Source organism: Pantherophis guttatus, chromosome 3, assembly GCF_059756535.1.
Source record: "Pantherophis guttatus breed Tessera chromosome 3, ASM5975653v1, whole genome shotgun sequence".
Taxonomy (NCBI): Eukaryota; Metazoa; Chordata; class Lepidosauria; order Squamata; family Colubridae; genus Pantherophis; species Pantherophis guttatus.
This window is the reverse complement of record NC_142065.1, coordinates 171106025-171129808: the sequence shown is the minus strand read 5'-3', so window position 1 is coordinate 171129808 and position 23784 is coordinate 171106025. Positions and strand designations below refer to the sequence as shown.

At 40.2% G+C, this 23784-nt stretch overlaps 1 long non-coding RNA gene across 1 annotated transcript; it reads left to right on the top strand.

Moving 5' to 3' along the window:
• Positions 1-1979: 1979 nt before the first annotated feature.
• Positions 1980-16292, top strand: LOC117672750 (uncharacterized). Its single transcript, XR_004593344.2, has 3 exons — positions 1980-2069; positions 13699-13749; positions 16221-16292. It is a non-coding gene; the product is annotated as an uncharacterized LOC117672750 (long non-coding RNA).
• Positions 16293-23784: the final 7492 nt, after the last annotated feature.

Genomic DNA, 23784 nt, shown 5'->3' with positions numbered 1-23784 from the left:
ATTACAAGTCTGTAGAGATTCTCAGTCATCCAGGTCATGGTTGTCCCAGATATGCTTTTTCAGGAGGCAACTGGACTTTCTTGTTTTTTTGTTGAAAATGTTTCGCTTCTCATCCAAGAAGCTTCTTCACTATCCTTCACTATCCTGTCAGAGCTGAAGAAGCTTCTTTGGATGAGAAGCAAAACATCTTCAAAGAAAAAACAAGGAAGTCCAGTTGCTTCCTGAAAAAGAACCTTTGGGTTAACACATTACAGTTCTTAATTGATCTGTCTCACATGTAACCTGCATCTGAATTATCACCCTGTATTTTGTCTTCCCTCCTTCCTCACCTCATCCCACCCCAATTTAAATGCTGCATCAGTCTACATCATTGCAACTGAACAAATGAACTGTAGTTCACACAAACTTATATTTTTAATCTAATATGTCAATCTGAAAAGGTGCTATCAGACCTCTTCTGTGTGTGTATGTGTGTTTCAATTGTGGAATCTCCCCCAAGAAATATTTTCAAGCCTCCTTTTTGTCAGCTTTTAAATGGGAACTTACAATTGATTTACGCTTACACACATTTTTGTTGCACTTTTGAGATACAATTTGATTATTTGTAGCTGATGCAGTTTGAAGGAAGATAACTTTTTAAAACTGCCTTTAACCCCCCTATATTTTCATGTAACATGTAATAACTGTGTGATTTGAACAATTATAAAAACAACTCTGTTTTCTTTTGTTGATCTAGCTGAGAAGGTGGAACTGGTCGTCTTCTAGAGCAGTGGTCCCCAACCCCTGGTCCGCGGACCGGTGCCGGGCCGTGGAGTACCTGGCACCGGGCCGCGCAGCGGCCGGGGGACATGAACGCTGCAGCACAAAGGCTCCTGGGCCGTGCGCAAAAGCTCCTGGGCTGTGCGCAATGGGCCGTGCGCAAAAGCTCCTGGGCCGTGCCCCCACCCCTGCGCGCGCTCAGCGGGCCGCAGCGATAAAAAGGTTGGGGACCACTGTTCTAGAGAATGATCACAAGGATTTTATGCAATTTCAATAGCTATGAAGGAATAAAGGAATTGGAGAAAAGACCAGGACTGCTAATGCCCTGTTGCCACAAACAAAATGCAACTTATTTCAATAAACCTTATATACCAAAACTTCATGTTACCCTAGGTGTGTTTTGCCACTTTGCACCAGTTTGCTCACATCATCAGAAATACTCCACATATTTAACCAGTTAATGGTTCACTAAGTTGTGAGAGTTTCAAGGGCAGAACCACAAATCCATGGTTTGTTAAGCATCTCTCCATTGACACTTTCTTACATAAAAAGTGACAGGTGACAACTGGCTTTCTTGTCGGTTAGTTTACAGGTGTATGTGCATGGGTGGGTAGGCAGGATCCAGATGTTCTCCTAGTGACAAGACATTTCTCTGGTAGGAGTATACTTCAGGTTTTACAACAATGTTGATTCTAGGTGAAACACCAAATCCAGTCACCAAAGCTCTAGAAGATGTAAATTATTTTGTTTTCAGTTTGGTCACTGATGGTTCTTGTCCTAAGTCCGTGAGGAAAAATTGCAACTGGAAAGTAACATGATATAATGGAAAGTAAAGCTATGCTCTAAATTTCATTTCCTTGAGTACTCTGGCTTGCTATTCACATGCTAGTGTATTTTGGCTCTTGCTGTTTCTATTCTTCTAACTTTTCTTTTTCATTAGTCTAATGAAAAACTAGCGGCCCGCAGGCCGGATATATCATGCTCAGGCCACGCCCACCCCAGCTCCACAAAGGCAAAAATGTCACAATATATCATGTGACATCACGTGACATGATTGAGTTTGACACTCATGAAATAAGGCCATATTTGTAAAGGTTTCTCTGAATAGAGTAGTATTTTTCTGATATGCTAAAATTTGTATTATTATTTTTTGCATACTGTTGCTTTGGCACTATCCTCTATCCAATTCATGTGGATCTTATATCCATTGTTGAAAAATACTAGAAAAAGAGAAGCAAAGAAGCAAAGATTACCTGGACATGTTCAGAATGGTTTGCTTTTTTTCACTGTAATCTTCCATCAAATAAAAGGTAAAGATATGATATTTACTTACAGTATACAGAGAAAGAGATGCTGTAGATGGTATTAGAAAAATCTCTTTTACAAAACTGAATTAAGACTAAAGAAAAAATAATTGGATCAGGCATCAAAAATTCTGAACAGAAACATTGACTAATGTGAATTTTTCCAAATGTTCTGGATTACAATACCCAATAGTTAATCAATGGGAAGGGATGTCTAGACAGTAGAACTAAATTAAGGGTAATTAATGTCTTTGCTAGACTCTGCAGGTGTCTTTCTAAAACTTCTAGAGCACAATCCTATCCAGGGTTTGGTTGGTCCAGTGCATCCTTCTGAAAAAACCTGAAGACTTGACTATTTTCTCAAGCACATATACCCTTTGCTTGTATATGGGGTTTTTTAGTGTTTTTAATTTGTCATGTTAAGTATTTTTAATGGCATATTTTTAAACCTTTTAAGCTGTCCGGTTCACATTAGTGAGCAGGGCAGCCAGATAAATTGATTTGAATAAAAAATATCAGCCACATAATAAAAAACCTGAGAAAACATAGGCCTTTACCATTCAGATAAAAGATGCAAATATTGTATGGAAGTCATGTTATAATAAAAAAGAATGTGTTTTTTCAAGTTAACGATAAGGCCTGAGCATGAGAGGTGGAGATATATGTGGCAAAACTCCTACATGTTTCCCTTCAGTTGCATTGAAACAGTTAACTAAGAGTTCAAGAGTTGCACTTAAACAAATCTGGGGGGAAATAGATTGGGGAAGTGTGGCTAGTTTGGCCCATTGTTCTCTGTGCCGCTGCATTTAGGCATTTTTATATAAATTCTGATTCTATTAGAATCAGAAATCATGCCATATTTGTACTATAATTTAAGAAGCCATCATATAATGAAACATTAAAAGTTCATTGGGCTGAAGTAAACCTGAAAGTGTAGAATTCTGCCTTCACGATGCCTAAGTAGTCTTTATCATGGCAAACTTTTATTATTATTATTATTATTATAGAATAGAATAGAATTCTTTATTGGCCAAGTATAATTGGACACACAAGGAATTTGTCTTGGTGCATACGCTCTCAGTGTATATAAAAGAAAAGATATATTTGTCAAGAATCATAAGGTACAATGATAGTCATAGGAATGATACTTAATGATAGTCATAGGAAACAAATAAGCAATCAAATCATATTAAGAAATTGTCAATATAAATCGTAATTATACCAGCAACAAGGTTACAGTTATTCCCCTGTATTAAAAGAAAGCTACAGCTCTATTAGTGATTCCCACTCCATAACCCTTTAGGGAAAGAAGAAAGTGAAACACACTTTTATTGTTGAAATTTCTATTTCCATAAACTTGGCATGTGAGGTAACTATCAGTCCTGCCAACAGCTGGCAAAATTTGTGACCCTCGTAAGCTAAAAAAACAAACACTTACTCTGCATTAATTATTATGATAATAATTAATCCTTAGGAATAACATTGCAGTTGGGTTTGTCTGTAGCTGGTTCATACTGACACCCATTTCATTCGCTTTCATTACATTTCATCTGACCTTTTAAACAATAAGTTTACAAGGCCTGTATAAATTGCTTGTAAATCCACATGCAAAATGTTACATTCTTTTAAAACTAGTTAGCTTAAAATGTAAGAGAGCATGGGGTAGCAGTGCAGTATCCGGATTTACCTGCAAAGCTAGAGACTCCTGTCCTCACAAGTAAAATAATATTTTAAAACTGCACAAGATTGTAAAATCTCGTGAAATTTCTGGTTCTCTCCTGCAACTTTTCATAATATTTCACAGAAGATTACTAAAATCTTCAGACTTGTGTGAGGTATCAGAATTTTTTTGAGAGAACCTGTTGACGTCTACAGTAATAACATGTTGGCAGTTTTAGGGTGATTCTCAGGACACTGTACAAAATCATGTGAAGCTTCCAGAGATAGGAAAGGGAAGGAGAGGAGAGGAGGAACAAAGAAAGTAGGAAGAGATGGAAGAAGGAAGAGAAGGGGAGAAGAAGAGGAAAGGTTGTGGGAAAATAAAGAAGGGTAAATTGTAAAAGAGCAGCCCCGAACAATGAAAAATGAAAATAAAAAGATAAGGATGAATTACGATGGGTAAGAGACTGTACATTCAAATATGTTTATGAGAAATAAAAATAAAAACTTTTTTTTAAAAAAAACTCTATGCCTTAGAGATATGGATATCAATTTTAGGTACAGCGGAACAAATGTGATATCCTATGTTGCTATTGGCACTTTATTTGCAGGTTTTACTACCCATCCTTTTAATCAGAGACTTGCCAATGTTGAGAGAGAAAAAAACCCTACATCTCTGGATCATGGCACATTAATGCTATAATTAAAACCATTACTTACATTACAATTATATAATAACGTAATGGCATAATATGTCATCATACAGAGAAATAAAGTTCCAAAGATACTTAGAGGGTCCTGTCAGAAAAAAAGACACATGCAGGCCTAAAGCTATAGAATAGCTATAGTAACATAAAATTTGCAAGTCTGAATGCGCTAGTTTTCTTCCCTCTGTTATCTTTATTAGAATCTACATGAGTGTGTGAGAAAGAGACAGACAGACAGATATTTTCACAAATTATCTTGTTGTGAGGTCAATTTTTTTTTATCTGATCTCTGCCTTGATAGAAGATCTTCCTTCTCTCCTTCAAGGCCATTTGCTTTGTTCACTAATACCCTATGCTACTTTAAGCTTCTAAAGTAAGCTTTTAAAACATACACAATTTCCCTTTCTGCCATCGTTCAAGTCAAAATCCATCAAAGTTTTCATTTTGCCTATGGAAACACTAGGGCTATCAGATAGGAACTGCAAAACTCTGGCCATTTGATGGTGGCAAATTTCAACTTTGTCTATCAGATTGTTACCATTTTATGGTAATCTGTATTTTTGCTTCTCAGAAAATACTACTTATTCAAAATGCATGATAAAGTAGAAGTTGTGATAGCTGCAACATTAAAAATGAAATAATTTTGTATGCAACTTCAGGAGAAGCTTATTAACTTTTTCGGATAGTGCAGATCTTTCCAAATTTTTCTGCATTGTCTCTCAGTAGCTGTAACAAATGAAGCACACATTAAGGATGTGGGAGTTGTAGTTTATTTGGAGCCCCAGGGCCCGTGCTCAGATGTAATGGTCCTAAACCCTGTAGATTTTGGAGAAGGGTGCTCTCCTTTGCGTCAGGGATCCCATGACTCGGAAACCAAATGGCTGAGCTTAGCAGCAGCATGCTTACTGAACTGAAACGAATGGGATGAGCAGGTCAGTCTGACGAGCTAATCAGTACTCTTCTGATTATGCTTCCAGGACATATGCCACATATAGAACAAGTTCATGGCCCATTGCCAACACAGAGACCAAGGATGTCCTGTCCTTTCTGAACTATTGAACAGCATCTTTAAAAGTACAAGGCACCCTTATTTTCTGTTTTCTCTTCTATTTAGTTACATTTAGTTACAATCACTCAGGACATCTCAGTTTCTTAGACAAATGGAAAAACAAGCTGCTGTTTCATAATTGGGGTTTAGACCCCTTTTCTCTATAAAACATCAAATATGTGATAGCCTAGTAATGAAAGACAATATCACTTTGGAACTTTGATTTTTATTCTATCTTCACAGTTCAGAGCAAATTTTGTTCAAAGTTTCTAAATATCCTAAAAAGAAGATAAATGAAAGAAGAGAAGAGAGGAACCAGAATAAACATCTCATTAACTAGACTTGATTTTAATTGCAGTAAGAGGATTTTTACTCCTATAGAATATTTATAGTTCAGTTGAAATTCTTGAGATTTTATACAATATTCAAAATACAAAAAGGCTGCACCTTACACCCATTTTTCTGTAATTGTTGCACTCAGTGGGATTATTTCTGAGTATTCAAACAAATACACTAAAGGATAACATAGGTTCGATATTTTGGAGCAAGAATGGTTTTTATCACATAACAGCTAAAGAAACAAATGTATCTTTAAAGACCAAAGCATAATGTTTGGCATCCAAGGATATTATTAGAAACAATAAAATAAATTTAGATCTACAGATCACACTAAATAATAAGTGATTTGTTTCATTTTTATTTAAAACCAGACACTAAGCTTTGAAAACAATGGTTTACAGTATGCTTTAGTATTTATGAAGTAGGTTACTTTTCTTGGTCAACAAGAAATTATAGTTAAAAACTTAGTATAATGTGTGAATCCAGCTAATGTGCATAAGGTCTCACCAAATCATTTGTACCAACTGGATAGGACCTTTAGCAATGGGCATTTTGTTTAATCTGAGAAGCAAATCTATTTTACATTTCATTTTCATCTCCCCTCACATCACAGATTTTTGTTTTAAAAATTGTTAAATGTAAGTTTAAAAGAACACAATACAACAAGTTTTATAAAGTATAATTATATAAAGAACTACATTAGTTCTTTCCCCAAACTATGCTTGGGAAAACTAGTTTAAGGAATGTAATTTAAATTTAAGGAAATACTGGATAAATATATTACACAGCATAAATAAGGTATATGCCTGTTGAGTGTGTGCATGTAGTCCTTTTGTGTGAAAGTCCACTCATGGTTAATTTAAGCTTTCTTCATTCTATGTTTACAAAATCATAACTTATGTAGAAACATTCTGTTGGTATTGTTAAATACTTGGCAGTCAGACATTCTTAATTTCTTTTGTAAGTCACTCAAGCTCTATGAGCTATCAAATCCTTGGTCTAAGGTTCATGTGTGAGCATCTAAAAATATTAACCCAACTGACATACTAATTTAAGGTTAATTCTCCACTCAAGTACAACTTTGATAAGGTCCAATGTCTGCATATAAGTTAATCATTTTTGGTGCAAATCTTCAGTAACTTTGGAGAGACTTAATTCTTCTAAAAAAGTAATGGTTGTGCATTTCATTTCTGCACACAAACTTCAGGCATTTAGACAATATTTTCAAAGAATGAGTCTCCATTTATCTGTAAAGAAGAGCAATGGCACTGGAAAAATTAAATTTAAATTGCTCTTACCACAACATAGCAGGAGTAATTTTCTGGTATCATTTTACCTTCATTGCACAGAATGTTTAAACTCATGTTTCATTTTCAGAGAGCTGAGGGATATTTTTTTCAATTACAATTTTCCTATACTTTCTTTATGCAAGATACATACTGCATATATTATATACTCTGATCAATAACAAAGACTTGGGTAAGCAAACTGACCTTCATGTGCTCAGCCAATATGGATGCAGTTACAGTTGGACCCTGTAATTGAGATTCAGATGGAGTTCATGAGAGCAGGTAGATGTATGCCAACTAGCTCCCATTTAAAAATGTGATGCACATTACAAGAATTGGACCAAACTACATTTAAGTCTAAACTAGGGGCAGCGAATATCTGGCCTCAGATGCCCAACTTCCAGAATTCCACAAACTAACAATAAATGGTTAGAGGTACTCAGACAATGGAAGTTAATTAGTTAAATATCCTTCAAACTCCCTGAAAGTGAAATGAAATACAAATATTAGCAAGCTCCTGAATTCTTACTGTGTCAACACAAATTTATCCTTGCAAAAATTATTTATAGATTATGCCAAGGCTAGCTCCATCATTAGAAAAGATTTTGGTTCTTATAAAAGGTCAGTACATTGGAGGTTATTTAATACATTATTGTGCACTGGGGGAAGATGCTGATGGGAGTGCCTGCCTTGTGTGCCAATAAAGTACCTACTTTAGATATTGGATGAGTGGAGGTGCCATTTAGAGAGCCAAATAGATTGGCCCAAGTTTGGCTTCAGCTTTGAATCCATCAAATCAATGACATTTCAACAGGAGAGTTTCTCTAAAAAGAAAAACTTACCACTTTTGGCCTTATTTTTCTAATGGAGCTTACTTTCAGAGAAAGGTGTTTCATTACAACAAGGAAAACACCTGGGATTTATAGCTTTCATGGCTATTTCCCAGTTTTATAGAGGATTGCATCCATATTGTTTGCTTTGGAATTTAAGCATCTTGGGGAACCTCACAGTTATGTTTATCATTTTTCATTAGGATGCTCTTTTTAGCTTTTCTTCTAGGAAATCAGTATAGAAAACAAAGCAATGCATCCTGACAACTGCTTCAAAAAATATGTGGAAAAGGATGCAATTCTAGATATAGTATCCTAGATGTTTGTCCCAGTAGTGGATTTCAATTTCGGCTGCTACGGGTTCATTCATCCATGTGTAGAGACGTCCTGGCAGGTGGGTAGAGCCTCCTGAAAGAAAGGTGGAAAAGCAAAAAAAAATTTCTCCTCTTAGGTCTTTCGTTCGTAAAAAGTCCTAATTGCAACAATAACAGTAACATGTGGAATGCCTTATTTCATGGTTTTGATCAATCCAAGGCACCCAAAGGGACACTTTTGACAGCATGTTTGAAATTGGCATATACAGAATGGAAAGCCAATACGGGTAGTCCTCGATTTATGGCCACAATTGAGCCCAAAATTTCTATTGCTAAATGAGATAGTTGTTAAGTGAGTTTTGTCCCAATTTACGACCTTTCTTGCCACAGTTGTTAAGTGAATCATTGAAGTTGTTAAGCTAATACCATCATTACTAAGTGAATCTGGCTTCCCCATTGACTTTGCTTGGTCACAAAAGGTGATCACATCCAGGGGTGGGTTCTAAATTTTTTTACTACTGCTTCTGTGGGTGTGGCTTATTTTGTGGGCGTGGTTTGATGGTCATGTGACAATTCTTTCGGATTTAGCAGAGGTACTGGTCTACCAGGCTTTTAACTGCTTGCAGAGCTGTACCGGTCTACCCATTTATTCTTGGAGCGTTCCGGTCTACCCATTTGTTTTTCGAGCGCACTGGTCTACCACCACACTGCCTTTTAACACTGATCAGCTGTAGGGCGGCCCTTTGAAGCCCTGCAGCAAGAGTTTAAACAGTTTTTTTCTTTCTAGCCGATCAGCTGGGACTCGGGAGGCAGCGAATAGATTGGGGGCGGGGCCAAATAAAAGGTAAGAATAATGCGGGGTGGGGGTTGGGAGGGCCCAGTTCCCGAACAAAGAGAACTGGTTTGGTGATGTCATATTGTCACCGCTACCGGCTCGGCCAAACCAGGCTGAACCGGGAGGAACCCACCACTGATCACATCACCCGGGACACTGCAACCAGCATACATGTGAACTAGTTGCCAATCATCCAAATTTTGATCATGAGACCATGAGTATGCTGCCATGGTCGTAATTGTGGAAAACAGCAATAAAACACTTTATAAATAGCTGTTGTAACTTTGAACGATTACTAAATGAACTGTTGTTAAGTCAAGGACTATCTGCAAACCCTAGTGTTTGAATTTATGTGACTGCATTACAGTTTTTGAAATAGGCATTATAGCTGGCCTCCTTGTAAACTATTTGTTGCTGCTTGTCCCACTTCTTTGAGGCAAGGAATATCCCAGGAAATCATACCAGGGTAGCTTCTTTTGTATATGAGAACAGAGCACTAGAAATTCTTTATAGTACTTGTTCTAGTTAAAATGTAAAAGAGCATTTGATAGCAGAACCACTCTATCAAATCGGATCCCCACAAAGGTACCTTTCATCCAAAAATGTTTAATCTTCAGATAACTTCCAGCTCTCTGTTTTCCCTTCCCTTCCCCTCCCCATTCACGGTCTGCCCAACTGCATGCATAATTTGCCAAATGTTAGTTTCAGAACCTACATTCCCCATTTATTGGATTGTTAGTAGCCATTAAACATATGAATGTTGTTTTGTCTAAGCAGTAATAATTTCAAGGCTAAATTGTATTGGTAGGCAGTAAACAAAGTGAGTCCCACTGAAATTAATTGTAGCAACAGCACTAGTGATGCCATCGTAGATTAGGACTGGGGGTCACCATGGCCATTTAATCAAGAGCATATTTCAGATCTTTGTTTTGCTAAAAGAAAAAAAGATCTGCAGCCCTGGAAATGCTACCCTGCCTCGTTTCCTTTCTGATTCTCATTGTCATGCTTTGTGTAACTAGCTAAGTTGATTTGACACCCACTGCACAAAAGGTTGTCCCTTCTGTTCTATCTATCTTAGCTGGTACCAAGAACAGAGTTAAAAAGCAGCACAGCTGGGAAGACAGTGATCCCCCCAAATATACAAAAGCATACCAGAGGGAATAGTCATCAACATAAAGTGAACAAGCACCCAGACTATTGATTACATGCTGCTCACAGAACACTGGGCATTTCTGCCAACTTCTTTCCACTTGTATGCTGAGTTACAGACAGCATGTTATACTTTGCATCATCAGTTTGATGAATAATGCACTGATAAACACTGCAGCCAATATTCTCATAGAGCGGAGAAGCCAGATGTCATCTGGACCTCCAATAGTTTTAACCCTGGGCCAAAGACAGACACTGAAATAAACAGTAGACTGCACCACAGAATGGGTAATTCCTAAATGCAAGATTATGTACAATATCAATGTAGTTGGGAAAGCATTTGCAAAAATAAAGGACTATTATAATTGTTCTTGTTCCTTCACAAGCGAGGAAAGTAATTCATTTATGTTTCTAGAGCACAGTCTGCCTAAATGGTTTGCTTGTTAATCCTGTCCTAGGACAGGAACTGTATTTAAATTTTAGAGAAGGCAATATCGGGTTTGTAACAGGATTGAGCCAAGATACTGGGCCTAATTAACAGGCAGGAAGCTTTAAGGAAAGGAAAAGGTTTTTTTTAAAGATCTTCATATAAAGGAATTTTTCAACTAGACTATGGAAAGAATGAAATTAGGTGATAACTTTAGAGAGAGAGACTGTAAAATATGATTGGATGCTGCTTCTTTATAACTTTTTCTCTTTCTCTTTTTTTCTCTTTCTTTGTATTCCCCCCCCCCCATTTATTTAATACTTTACTTCCTTTTTCTAAACTTGTATTATTTTTATTGTCATAAAAAAATTCTTAATCAAAATTATATCCCAACTGAAAAAAATGTTTTCTTTTCAAACCTATTCTGTCTGCAGGTGCGCTGGACTATAGTTTCCATAATACTCAGCTAGCATGCTCATTTAGGCTGCAGGCTGATATACGGTATTTATGGACTTTCTTCTCTATGCTGCTGCATCTGAGATATTTCTAAGCAACCAACCATTTTGACAGTATGAACGAAAATAGCTTTGTGGGTCCTGCAGTTTCTGTCAGGCCAGTGAAATGCACAACCCAGGCTACCTGCAACCTAATTTGACAGCTCAAACCAGGGGGCCCTTCTTTAAAAACAAACAGCACAAGAGGTTTGGTCCAAATGTTTGAAAATCCATCTGAAGCCAAAATGAAAGCATGGGCAAAACTCCTATGTGGTTGAGGACAAGCCATGGCTTTCATTTTGAAATGATTGGCTTAGCTTGCTCCAAGTGAAAGGCCATCTCATAGCTACTGGCTTTTGCAGAATGTGAAAGCAATTAGATAACAGCATACATTTTAACTTTGTTGCCTGCATCTTATTCAAAGATAATGCTAAATCTGCTTAAAGTATCATGTGAATTTACCAATATATGTATACAATATATCTAGTTGGCCTCAGAAAGGAAAAATAGGACCCAAACAGAGGGAACCTGCAGACACATCAAGAAAGAATGATAGCTAATTTAAATTATTTTGAACTGTCGTTGTTCTTTAGCAATATTCTTGAACCACAATGTTAACATGCTATAGATAGATAGATGGACGGATGGACGGATAGAATAATATTCACGGTGAAACAACCTCATAATGATGATATGATGGCTATTATTTTAAATAAGAAAAACATCATCAAAATGGGAACTACATATTCTAATGTGTAGGCATAGATTCAAATCTATACGTAATTACCATAATTAAAAAATAAAATACCTCTCAGCATAATAGGGAAGACAATAACCAGATGACCTCTTCTGTTCGTTCTGCTATCCAGATGCTAAATGTGGTTGGGCAATTTCAAAGTCACCATTCTGGTTTCTCATCTTTAAACTAGGTTAGGGCTGTGCAGTCCTACAAATAGAGAACTGTCCTCTATAAAGTAGGGCACAGGAACACATTAAACAGTGGGGAGCTACCAAATTGAAAATTGCTGCTAAGAGAGTACCTGAGGAAGAAAAGAAATTGATTTCAAGCTTTTAAATAAATTGCCTAAATAATGGAAGATATCAAAAGACCCCAACATTGTATGCCAGTTTCTATAATAAGTTGGCATTCCAAATATGACTCAGGGAAGACAGCCTAATTATACTTAAAAAGGCTTTCTGGCCTTCTAAAATCTGCATGTGCCCTATAAATCAAAGAAATAGTTCAAAAAGAGTAACTTGCCTGCAAATATGATCCCCATAATGCTGCCAAGAATAATGAGTTCCCTAATAGTTTGTTTAGCTAGTAAAATATGTAAAATCTGAAAAGGAAATTGGCTTAAAATCCCCATATTTAAAAAATCTAAAATAGGTTTTAAAACTATCATCTTAAATGATGTGTTGGATAAATACTATGGCCATGGCCAGTCAGTTCCCAAGTCGAATTTGTGTACTGCTACTTTTAGAACATATTATTTCTAAGAATAAAACTACAGTATCTTGGATCAAAGCAAGTTAGAGGAAATGTAGTATAGTACTAAATTATTTTGTTCTGATAAACAGGAGTAGAGGCAGCACTGCCAGTTGAAGAGAATTGTGTAATGATATTCTGGAACTGACATGGAAACCATTTCCTTAGAATGCCCAGTTTGGGTCTGATCAGATGAGGGGGGGAGACGCATGTTGAGGAGCACTCAAAGGTATACCTAATGAAATGCCTTCCAAAGAACAACAGCTCTAATTTATTCAGGCCACAACTAATCTCTTTTTGAACATTATCTCACAGTCAACCATTGATTTATTTGGGTGTATTTTCTGAAGCTAATAACCTATTTACAAATGGCAAATTGAAGCATTATGAGATTAGTAATATAGCATGTCTTGGCTAGCTCATTCTCCAAAATCAAAGGAACAAGGGAAGTCTTCATGTATCAGAAAGGAACAGGTTTTATAGATAGAGGGCTTAACGGTTATGAGTATGATTTGCTCTCCTGAATTTAGACAGAAAGAGAACTGACAAGTAGGAGAGAAGTTGATGTAAAACATCTGAGGAGAGCCAGGTAAGTGAAAATACAGCAAGGAAGTTCAGGGGGGGAAATGGAACCAAACTTTTTGCAAATCATAATGGAATGCAGCAAATGCTCATCTTAAGGAATGGGTGGGAAAGAGGGACAACCAAGAAGTTACTCAAGATTCATAATATTGCTCTTCTATTAGGTCAACACAAAAATACCACTAAAGGAAAACCAAGGGAGCATCACTAGCATAAAACTGTTAAGAAGAAAAATTACATGGACTGGGAAAGGCTTAGGACAAAATGGTAGATTAAAACAAAAATAAAAGGAAACAGAAAAGGGGGAAAAAAACCCAGATAGGTCTGAAAAATAATTTGTAAAGAGACAGAGAGCCAGTGACTGTAGTGGAATTTCAATTACCCTGTCATTGATGGGTATAGCAGCAATACAGTCATTAGAAATGGGATGCATGTTTCTAAATGTAATACTGGGCTATTTCTTCTGTTTGAAGAGCAATCAACAGGACTAGAGGCTATTCTGGACTTCATCCAAGGAAATGAAAGTAGGTGAAATGAATACATGATGCTAATAAACCCTTAGGGCTATGTTATCATAATATCACCAGATTGGAAACACTTCTGAGAATATTTGTATCTGAATGGTTATCAAAGTACAGCACTCTGTCTGGAATGAGTTGGAGAAAGTTGATAGGAAACAACTGTTTGTGGGCTGTAAAAAGGAAAAAGTATGCATTCGTTTAAAAATAGAAAGCCTGTGACATTTCTATTCTCTTTAGCTTTAATCAAGGTTGAAATAATAAGAAAGTGAAAGCAGTAGTCCCAGGAAAATGTAATGCAGGTATCAAAATAACTTTGTTATTCAAAGGACAAATGCCCTCGAGACACAAATAAATGTGGCAGAATCAAAATGAATTAAAAATATTATGGGAAAATATTATGAGAATATTAACAAATAACAATCTATAAATAATGTTTCTATCAAAACTAAAGCCATGTTACCCTGTATATTAGAGATACATGTGGGAATGCAAACATAGCACTAGTTTGAGACTGTTTAAACCAGTCTGGGGAATTCTGGGAGTTGAAGTCCACCAGGCTTAAAGTTGCCAAGGTTGGAGACCCCTGGTTTAAAGCACTTGTATCTTTCCCCATGACAAACTCAGAGCAGCTTATAGTGTTCAGTTTCCTAAGTTAATGTGGTGATGAAGGAAATTCAGAATCCTCTTTTGGCTGGGCTGGATAAAGCTAGAAACTTCCTTCAGATCATCAGATCTTCTGAAGAGGAATCAATATGTTGATCTGTAACATATACGTCCATCACACAGAAAATGACTCGGTTGAATGGGGACTTCTGTTTATTTTGACTTCTGCCCACTGCATTGTAACAGCTAAAACCTTAACAATTCTCTCCTAGGGCTGATCCTAATTGCTCATTTGCTCAGGTAACAGCTCCATACTTTCTCCAGAAAATGTTGCTTCACAGTTCAAAGATAGCTCACACCAGCTCCTTTCTTCTCTTCAGAAGCTCTTTTTAATATGTTAACATTTCTGTATCTCTGCTGAAGGAAATAAGGAAAGGGTAGAATAGAAATAGGCAGACTTCATGCCATAGAGCAGAGGTGTCAAACTGACAGCCCGTGGGCCAAATGTGTCTCATACATGCCACATCCAACCCAGCTCCGCAAATGGGAAAAACATTACAAAACATCACATGACAGCAACCAAAACTTTAATCTTAGAATGTCTACTGTAGATAGCTAACACAGCCATGTTTTTATTCCTTTAGGACTGTTTTCATCTTTTACTATCATTAAGCAGCAAGATAAAAAAATGTTATGGTTATAAGTCTTTTGCTCTTGTTGTTGTGTCCAAATCAGTTTTTGATTCCTGGCAGCTATCTCAGTAGGTCTCTGCAATTTTCTTGGCAAGGTTTTCAAAAATGGTTTGCCACTGCATTCTTTTTAGGGCTGAGCGAAAGTAACTGGCCCAGTTGGCTTTATTCCTAAAAGGCTAGAATCTAAAGTCTCTCGGTTTCTAGCCTAATGTCTTAATAATACACCAACTGGCTGTAAAATTCTATAACTTTTATAAATTTAATTATTACTCCGAGTACAAATATTTCAGAGTAGGTTAAAGCTTCCAGATTTGTTCTTCAAAAATCTGAATGGCTGTTAGATGTCAGCAAAGAATGAGAGTTTTCTGTATAGCTTTGCTGCTGCCAAGAAGTCACCCAGATTGCGAAGTCCAAATCTGGTAAACCGAGTATGTTTTTCTAAATAAGTTATCTCTTTATTATGTTAATTTAAAACCTCATTCTGCTGCATTCATTATTATAATAATTTCAGATGCCACAAATGTATTCAGTTCTTATCCCAGGCCAATATTCTTTTTTTATTACATCCTTATCATTTTTCTATGAAAATGAGAATGAACGATAGCCTGATTCTAGTCCATAATAGAAAATGTGAATACTTAACTCTTAACTCTCAATACTTAACTCTTATTACTTGGTGGTCATTTTCTTTATGTTTGTTTTCACTTTATTTAATCACTAGATATTTATACCTTGCCTTTCCTCCAGAAACTCAAAGAAGCAGACACAGAACTGATTCTTTTCAGGCATATTGGGCTGACAAAGAGAGGCCCCAAAGCACCCAGTGAGCTTCCATGGGCAAAGTTTAGGTGGACTTGAATCTGGGCCTCCCTTTCCTAATCTCACACTTTAACACATTTTGCCAAAAAAAAGTTCATCCTGCATTAAGGAAATTTCAGATGAACAAATTTAAGTTGGATTTATATATTACGCTAAGCTATAATGCTTGGTTTCATGTGTTGTATGATTGTAGTTTATTGAAAAGAAGGTAGTTAAGCATACCATGATTAGTGTGAAGTTTTTAGAATTCTTAGAGCTTTTAGAAGCACAGCTTTTAGAGTTCACTGTGCTTTTGTACAATAAGGGTTTGTTTATTCTTTATGCGCCAGCCGAGATATGAAAGATTTTCCCTCTCTACAGCTACCCTTCAAAACCTTGTCTGTAGTAAAGCAATCATGGGGCCCATCTGATATCTCTTCCCAGAGGAGCACAGTAAGTCTTTAGTGTAAAATATTTCCTACATTTTGGTTGAATTATCTGAATCCTCCCATCTCATGTGTGCCAGGAAAAGAAAAGGAAGGAGATAAATGAGATGCAGGTCCTGGTGTCAAGCAAGACCTCGATAGATGGAAAAGGGTTGATGGAGAAAGCAGCAGCTTGTTACAGCTTCAGGAGGGGGTTAGTTGTGTGCCCTTGGCTGGTGCTTGTTGCCAACTCCAGCATGTTCCCTAGCCAGAAAATGGGGTGGCTGGGGGATGCTAAGTATGCTTCACTAACCAGTAGATCATACCCCCTCAGGAATGTGTTGTCTAGCTGGCAGGCTTGAAATGCACTGCTGAGTATTAGGAGGAAAATTCTGTCCTGTGTATGTTTATGTTTCTACAGCCTTCCTCTCAGTTTTTCTCTGAGCTGCTAATGGCTTCAGCAGTCAAATTTAGCTCCAGACTTTCACTACAATTCATGAAATGTTTGGTATTATATCCACACACACACAAAAAAAACCTTAATTAGGATCGTTGGCCTCAGAATCAGAATTCCACTCTGAAATATCCCCAAGAGTTACATCAATAATCTGTTGGATAAGGAAGGGCCAATGCTGACATAATGTACATAGATTTCTGACAGGGCCTCATTATAGCTTCATCTCTAGAAAAATTGCATGGACTGTTAATTCTGATATAATGTTTCCATGTATATGTGTTTGAAGAATCATCCTGTGAACACCAAATGTTGCATTCGAAGGGCCCCCAAACCTCTAGTATTTAAGAAGCAGTACAATTATTGCGATTTCATCCATTATAAGAATGGGCGGACAACAGGACTCGATCTTCCCCTGCTGGATTACAATGCTGACAATACCAAAGCCTCCTTTACAGCAGATGCTTAATTACCTGGAATTAAAATCTTTATCCCAGCTAAAGATCAGTGGCCTTTTTGATTTACATTTATAATATAAACCTTTCTAAAATAAGGGAATATACTCTGTTTTATAATATAAACACTCAAGACACCAAAAATAATGAGGTGCATAATGATTGACAGATAGTACATACCTTTTTTTTCTTTTGCTAATTAGATCAAAAAAGGCCTTACCATAAAGTGTTATAATTTAAGGATGGTCAGCACAAAATCACACTCTGTCCATTAAGGCATATTCAGTTGGTTTTTCATTTGCACTTTTCAATCAGAGACTCCATTCTACCTCATCCATTCAGTCGCTTGTTTTCATGGAAGATTGAAACAGGTGGATCAGAAAAGTCAAGATGGCAGTTGTAGCCAGATGACTGAATCCCATACCTTTCAAACATGTGATACATGTAAAATAAGGGGCAGGGCTTTAATTGCATAGTCTCAACCATGTCTTTCTCTCCCCCATCACACCCCGTGGACATGGCTGTTTTTAGGAAAAAGAGCCATTGTAGAATATTCAGCCTTGGGACCATAAGTTTGACTTAGTTTCATTCTGCAAATTAATTTACTTGTTATCTCAAAGATACCATATTATCAACTCCCTGGTATGGAAATCATTTGAAAAAGTGCTTCCCAAAGTCATATAAGCACAGGCAAAGCACTTCTCTCCATAACAATAAAATAGCCAAGCCCTTCAGCTGCTTCAAAGGTTGTGTCTGATTGTAAGCCTATTTCAGCACAGTCTGTACCTGCACATGTTTGCAGAGAACTAGGGACAGCCTCTAAATGCAATTGCACCATCCAAAGATCCCTAGAAGCTTTGCTCCTGCTATCCTCTTTTTATAAAGCATTTCTTTTCAAATGCTTTCCATAACCTAAAAGTTCATTGTTCTCAATGTTTAGCCCAGTTTTAGGAAAACAGTGTGGACGAAAGAGTTAATGTTTCTCGCCTTGGTATTGTCTTTCTCATTATATTTTGACCAATGGGCTTAAATGAAAGTAAAACAAATGGGAAAATGGCACAGAAACAAGTGCAAAATGGATCTGGTGTGTCAGCTGCCCTTCAATCTTAACACCTTATTTATCTAGATGGTGTAATTGTCTGCAGCAATTACATAGCTTCTGGCTGGGTTTGCAATACCCTATCATGGTCCCGTCGGATCCCGGTTCGGAGGAGGAGAAGTCAGAACTGGCACCATCTTCAAATCTTAGTGTTATTAAATCTTGGTATTGAATAATTTCAACTGACAATGCCACTACCCTACAAAGCGACCTTGACCATGTGTCTGAATGGTCGCGCAATTGGCAACTCCAGATCTCGACTAATAAATGCTCTGTCCTACACATTGGCAATAAAAATCAGAACACATTGGCAATAAAAATCAGAACACCAAATACAAGTTGGATGGAAACGACCTCGTAGACGACCCCAACTCTGTCAAGGACCTCATCTCAAATGATCTAAGCTCCAGAGCCCACTGTAACAGCATTGCCAAAAAGGCATTAAGAGTTGTTAACCTAATTTTCCGAAGCTTCTCCTCCGGTAACATTGTATTGCTAACTAGGACATATAAAACCTTTGCCAGACCAATTCTCAAATACAGCTCATCTTCCTGGACTCCACACTGTATATCGGACATTAATACTATTGAGCATGTCCAGAGGTACTTCACGAGAAGAGTATTCCACTCCTCTACTCACAATAGAATTCCCTATGCCAACAGACTTGAAATTTTGGGCTTGGACAATCTGGAACTGCGCCACCTGCGGTATGATCTAAGCACAGTACACAAAATTATCTGCTAAAACCTCTTACCTGTCAGTGACTTCTTCAATTTCAACCTCAATAATACATGGGCAAACAATCAGTACAAACTCAAAGTAAACTGCTCCAAACTCAATTGCAGAAAATACGACTTCAGCAACAGAGTGGTCAACACCTGGAATGCTCTACCTGAGTCAGTTGTTACATCCTCTAACCCTCACAGCTTCAACCTTAAATTGTCTACCGTGGACCTCACCCCATTCCTAAGAGGTTCGTAAAGGGAGCGTGTGTTAGATATCAAGTACAGTTCAAATGAGCCAATCAGGAATTAGTCCTGAGAGCGGGAAATTAGAAGGCACGTCAGTGGTTGCACTGTTAAATAAAAGAGTTACAGTTACATTGTTTCGAGTCTTCCTTCAATCGCCCACGATTTAACATTGGCGACGAAGGTGGGATCTGAAGGAACAGGACTGCACATCAATCTCCAAGCAATCATCAGCCACCCATCCGATCCACCGAAACACCGGTCAGATCATCGGCTATCGTGATGTCTGCAATCACACCGCCCACTCCATTCCACCCAACCGGGGAAGATTGGGAAGCTTACATGGAGTGATTCTATATGTTCATGGAGGCGAACGATCTGCTGAGCTTATCAGAGCAGAGGAAGAGGGCCCTTTTCCTCACCCATTGCGGCCCGGCAGTGTTTAAAATGGCAAAAGCGCTTGCCGCCCCAGCCGATCTGAAGACCATGACCTGGACAACGTTGCAAGAAATACTCAAGGCACACTACGCACCGCAAGCATCATCCCTGGTAAGAAGGCATGAGTTTTATCGGAGGGACCAAAGAGAGGGAGAGACAATCAGTGCGTTCGTGGCGACCTTGCGGGAAATAGCTGCCACATGCGATTTCCTGAATCTAGATGAGGCCATGAGGGACCGTCTAGTACTGGGACTGAGGGACCTCACGTTACAGAGTAGGTTGCTGGCCCGGCCTCAAATTACATTCAAGGAGGCCTTGGAAGAAGCATCCGCAACCGAAGCTTCCCAGAAATCGGCGGCGGCTATGAAAAAAATGAAAAGCGGGCCGCCCGTAAAGGAGGAGGCGGCCGTGCACTATGAAAGAGTGGAATCGGGTTCGGAGGAAGAGGACGAGGAGGATGAAGTCCATCACCTCCGAGCCGATCGCAAGGAGAGACAACAGGGGAAGAGAGAGGCCTGGTGCTCAGGATGCGAAGGGAACCACCCGAGAGCCGAATGCAGATTCCGGGACGCTATCTGCCAAAGATGCGAAAAGAAAGGGCACATAGCGAGAGTCTGCAGGGCATCCCAGCCAGCCTCAAGGAGGACCAGACCCCCCCGATCGCCAACAAACAACAGAAAATTCCAGACAAGTGGGAAGAGACAACCGTTTGGGCGAGGACAAAGAAACGATGACCATCGGGCGGATCGAGGCGAGACCCATCAAACCATCGTGATCGGCCATGCCAGCGCGGGAAGGGCAAATAAGATGGCGGCAACAGTCTTGATCGAGGGGAGACCCTGCAGAATGGAGGTGGACTCGGGATCCAGCCTATCGATGGAATCCTGGACAACAATCAAGAAGCTCCTGCCACACATCACAGCCTGCGACCTCAAACGACAGCGCCTCACCCTCATCGACTACCAAGGGAACCGAATTCCTGTGGTAGGCATTGGCAAGTTCAACGTAGCCTACAAGACATTCAAAGCCACGCTACCCCTCACGATTGTGGACAGAGACCGGCCCAGCCTGCTGGGCATGGAGTGGTTCGAGCCATTGGGGCTAGCCATCACCGGCGTCGATCACATCGGAAACGACACCTGGGAGGAGGACCTGATGAGGGAGTTCGCAGAGGTCTTTAACAACGAGCTAGGCAAGTACAAAGGGTCCCCAATCTCATTCAATTTAGACCCCCAGGTAGCCCCAATCCGAATCAAACCCCGGAGAGTCCCTTTTGCGCTACGGCCAAAAATAGACGAACAATTAGATAAACTGGTCACGCAGGGAGTGTTAGAGCCAATAGACCACGCGAGATGGGAAACCCCCATCGTGACACCGATTAAACCGGACGGGTCAGTACGCTTGTGCGGAGACTATAAAAGTACATTAAATAAGGCACTCCAACAAAGCGCATAGCCTGTACCAGTTGTCCAACACCTCTTGCATTCCTTGGGGAGGGGAAGAATCTTCACAAAATTGGATTTAGCACAAGCATACCAGCAGCTGCCCATAGATGAAGCCACCGCGGAAGCACAAACCATCGTTACACACAGGGGCGCATTCAAATGTAAGAGACTGCAATTTGGGGTGAGCGTAGCGCCCGGGCTGTTCCAAAGCCTGATGGAACGACTCCTACAGGGAATCGAGGGAGTCGTCCCATATTTTGACGATGTATTAATATCAGCAAGGGACATGGCTCAATTGAAGCAGCGGCTGAGGGAGGTGCTGACAAGGTTCCAGAAAGTGGGACTCAAAGTTAAAAGGGGCAAGTGCCAACTAGCAGAGACTCAGGTCGAGTTCCTGGGATACTTGATAGATGAGTTGGGAATTAGACCCACCCCCGGGAAGCTGAGAGCGATCAAGGAAGCACCCCCTCCCAAAAAATAAAACCGAACTGCAGGCATTTTTGGGGTTGCTTAACTTTTATAATATCTTCCTACTGCAGAAAGCTACCACTGCTGAACCACTCCACCGGCTACTGAACAGGAAGGCAGAATGGAAATGGGGGGAGCGAGAGAGGAAAGCGTTCGAAGACATAAAGAACCTTTTAACGTCAGACAGAGTTTTAGTGCAATACAGCGGGACATTACCCATAAAACTAACTTGCGATGCATCCCCCTTCGGCATCAGAGCTGTATTGAGCCACAAGATGCCTAACGGAACAGAGGCCCCCATTGCATTTTTCTCCCGGACTTTGTCAAAACCCGAACGGAACTATAGCCAATTGGACAAAGAGGCGTTAGCCGCAGTAGCTGGAATAAAAAGGTTCCATGAGTATCTCTACGGTCGGAGTTTTGAACTAATAACCGGCCACCAGCCATTGTTAGGCATCATAGCAGGGGACAAACCAACACCCCCCGTTTTGTCGCCCAGAATGCTAAGATGGGTGGAGTTTCTGGCGGCCTACAACTACACACTGCTCCACCACCCGGGAAAATCAATCGACCATGCAGACGCCCTCAGCAGGTGCCCACTTCCAGAAACGGGGAGGATCCAGCGCCAGCGATGACCACCCTGCTAATCGAGATGATGGAGGAAGCCCGAATTTCTGCAGCCGACATCGTGAGGGCCACCTCAAAGGACAAAATACTGGCGCGAATTTTAAATTGGATCTGGAAGGGGTGGCCGGAGGAAAAAGACATAAGCACAGAGTTCCTGCCATACAAACGGAGGCAAAATGAACTGTCAGGACGAAGGGGGTGCGTGTTGTGGGGGGATAGAGTCATTGTTCCAAACACACTAAGACAACAGACACTCAGATTACTCCACGACGGGCACCCGGGGATCGTGAGGATGAAAGCCCTGGCCAGAAGCTACGTGTGGTGGCCCGGGATGGACAAGGAAATCGAGACGTGGGTGTCCTCCTGCGCAAACTGCCAAGAGTCGAGGGCGGCACCAAACTCAGCCCCCGTCCACGACTGGGAAAACCCGGGAACACCATGGGCCAGATTGCACATCAACTTCGCAGGGCCGTGCAAAGGGAATATGTTCCTAGTCATCGTGGACGCATATTCAAAGTGGCTCGAAGTAGTGCTCATGTCGACGACCACAGCAGATGCAGTGATTAAAGTATTGAGACGCCTATTCGCCACACATGGGATTCCCGACCTCATAGTCTCCGACAACGGGTCGCCGTTCACATCAAACACCTTCGAGATGTTCCTCGCTGACCAAGGAATAAGGCACGCCTTATCGGCCCCCAAAAAACCTTCGACGAACGGTTTGGCGGAACGGATGGTGAGATCTACAAAGGAGACGCTTATGAGATTAGGCCCAGGGGACATTCAGGCCAAATTAGATAAACTATTAGCCATCCAGCACATTACACCAAGCGCCACGACCCACCGAAGCCCAGCAGAATTATTAATGGGCCGTAAGCTGAGATCCCCTCTGGACAGACTGCACCCACAGTACAGCACAGAGAAGCCAACCGACTCCACGAGCAGAATCCGAGAGTTCCAGCCAGGGGACAGAGTCTACGCAAAAAACCTGAGCGGAAACCCACTCTGGGTACCAGCAACAATAACCCAGGTGACGGGGCCCCTGTCCTACCGGGTCCAGACAACAGACGGCCAGCACTGGAAAAGGCACATCGACCAGCTCAGGGGAAGATTAACAAGAGTCGAGAGGGAAACCCAGCACAACAACCAGGGGGAAGGAAAAGACACGCAAGCGGTACCAGAGCGGGCCAATACACAAATGCCAGTTCTGGACACGCCTAACACCAGCCCGGAAGAAGATAACAGCGAGCACGTACCTGAGTCCACGGAGGAGGCAACAGGCGCTGAAAGGAACCGGCGGGGACCGCCAAGTAAAGTGGGAGAAGGAGGCAAATCCACACCGGAGACCGAGTTCGAGAGAGTTCCGGAGCCCACACAGAGAGAGCAGCGGACCTCAACCTCTCAACCCGAAGGCACCGGAACGACTGAACTGCGCAGGTCCGGTCGAACCTCCAAGCGACCCGCCTACTTACGCCTAATTCCTGATTGGCTCATTTGAACTGTACTTGATATCTAACACTCCTCCCCCCTATGCAACTACGTAGCATAGAGACCCCGGATGGGCGG